This window comes from Condylostylus longicornis, unplaced genomic scaffold (genome assembly GCF_029603195.1).
Source record: "Condylostylus longicornis isolate FDR11 unplaced genomic scaffold, ASM2960319v2 ptg000126l, whole genome shotgun sequence".
NCBI lineage: Eukaryota > Metazoa > Arthropoda > Insecta > Diptera > Dolichopodidae > Condylostylus > Condylostylus longicornis.
Genome location: NW_026578094.1, coordinates 328899 through 331694, shown reverse-complemented (window position 1 = coordinate 331694; position 2796 = coordinate 328899). Strand labels below are relative to the sequence as shown.

General features: G+C 33.3%; 1 non-coding gene across 1 annotated transcript; it reads right to left on the bottom strand.

Moving 5' to 3' along the window:
* Nucleotides 1-415: 415 nt before the first annotated feature.
* On the bottom strand, nt 416-488 carry Trnas-aga (transfer RNA serine (anticodon AGA)). Its single transcript has one exon. It is a non-coding gene; the product is annotated as a tRNA-Ser (tRNA).
* Nucleotides 489-2796: the final 2308 nt, after the last annotated feature.

Here is a 2796-nt window from a genome sequence, read left to right as displayed (position 1 = left end):
AATTTTTTCTCCTCGAACTGGACTCGAACCAGTGACCTACCGCTTTCTACGCGGACGCTCTACTAACTGAGCTACAGAGGCATGAAGAAATTGAAGACGAAATGTTCTCTACATTGCTTATACTGTAATTCACATGATTACTAAGTATTTGTTTTGTTAACATTGATTGCTACATACAATCTACTATTGAAACACACAATAACAAGAACATATGTATTTATAGGATTGTGCCTAATGCACTAATTAAATTATGAATTTTACTAATACAACATCATAATTGCGCAATTAATAAAAATGTGCTTATTACACTACTAATTTATCTTAATGGAAATTTCTTCATGCAACTGCAGAACAGATGGATGACGTAATCAAAGGAACGAGTTAAAGGCAGAAAAATTCATTAAAAAAATTTTTTCTCCTCGAACTGGACTCGAACCAGTGACCTCCCGCTTTCTAGGCGGACGCTCTACCAACTGAGCTACAGAGGCATGAAGAAATTGCCGACGAAATGTTCTCTACATTGCTTATACTGTAATTCACATGATTACTAAGTATTTGTTTTGTTTACATTGATTGCTACATACAATCTACTATTGAAACACACAATAACAAGAACATATGTATTTATAGGATTGTGCCTATTGCACTAATTAAATTATGAATTTTACTAATACAACATCATAGTTGCGGAATTAATAAGAATGTGCTTATTACACTACTAATTTATCTTAATGGAAATTTCTTCATGCAACTGCAGAACAGATGGATGACGTAATCAAAGGAACTAGTTAAAGGCCGAAAAATTCATTAAAAAAATTTTTTCTCCTAGAACTGGACTCGAACCAGTGACCTACCGCTTTCTGGGCGGACGCTCTACCAACTGAGCTACAGAGGCATGAAGAAATTGCCGACGAAATGTTCTCTACATTGCTTATACTGTAATTCACATGATTACTAAGTATTTGTTTTGTTTACATTGATTACTACATGCAATCTACTATTGAAACACACAATAACAAGAACATATGTATTTACAGGATTGTGCCTATTGCACTAATTAAATTATGAATTTTACTAATACAACATCATAGTTGCGGAATTAATAAGAATGTGCTTATTACACTACTAATTTATCTTAATGGAAATTTCTTCATGCAACTGCAGAACAGATGGATGACGTAATCAAAGGAACGAGTTAAAGGCAGAAAAATTCATTAAAAAAATTTTTTCTCCTCGAACTGGACTCGAACCAGTGACCTACCGCTTTCTAGGCGGACGCTCTACCAACTGAGCTACAGAGGCATGAAGAAATTGCCGATGAAATGTTCTCTACATTGCTTATACTGTAATTCACATGATTACTAAGTATTTGTTTTGTTTACATTGATTGCTACATACAATCTACTATTGAAACACACAATAACAAGAACATATGTATTTACAGGATTGTGCCTATTGCACTAATTAAATTATGAATTTTACTAATACAACATCATAGTTCCGGAATTAATAAAAATGTGCTTATGACACTACTAATTTATCTTAATGGAAATTTCTTCATGCAACTGCAGAACAGATGGATGACGTAATCAAAGCAACGAGTTAAAGGCAGAAAAATTCTTTAAAAAAATTTTTTCTCCTCGAACTGGACTCGAACCAGTGACCTACCGCTTTCTAGGCGGACGCTCTACCAACTGAGCTACAGAGGCACGAAGAAATTGCCGACGAAATGTTCTCTACATTGCTTATACTGTAATTCACATGATTACTAAGTATTTGTTTTGTTTACATTGATTGCTACATACAATCTACTATTGAAACACACAATAACAAGAACATATGTATTTACAGGATTGTGCCTATTGCACTAATTAAATTATGAATTTTACTAATACAACATCATAGTTCCGGAATTAATAAAAATGTGCTTATGACACTACTAATTTATCTTAATGGAAATTTCTTCATGCAACTGCAGAACAGATGGATGACGTAATCAAAGGAACGAGTTAAAGGCAGAAAAATTCATTAAAAAAATTTTTTCTCCTCGAACTGGACTCGAACTAGTGACCTACCGCTTTCTAGGCGGACGCTCTACCAACTGAGCTACAGAGGCACGAAGAAATTGCCGACGAAATGTTCTCTACATTGCTTATACTGTAATTCACATGATTACTAAGTATTTGCTTTGTTTACATTGATTGCTACATACAATCTACTATTGAAACACACAATAACAAGAACATATGTATTTATAAGATTGTGCCTATTGCACTGATTAAATTATGAATTTTACTAATACAACATCATAGTTGCGGAATTAATAAGAATGTGCTTATTACACTACTAATTTATCTTAATGGAAATTTCTTCATGCAACTGCAGAACAGATAGATGACGTAATCAAAGGAACAAGTTAAAGGCAGAAAAATTCATTAAAAAATTTTTTTCTCCTCGAACTGGACTCGAACTAGTGACTTACCGCTTTCTAGGCGGACGCTCTACCAACCAAGCTACAGAGGCATGAAGAAATTGATGACGAAATGTTCTCTACATTGCTTATACTGTAATTCACATGATTACTAAGTATTTGCTTTGTTTACATTGATTGCTACATACAATCTACTATTGAAACACAATAACAAGAACATATGTATTTATAGGATTGTGCCTATTGCACTAATTAAATTATGAATTTTACTAATACAACATCATAGTTGCGGAATTAATAAGAATGTGCTTATTACACTACTAATTTATCTTAATGGAAATTTCTTCATGCAACTGCAGAACAGA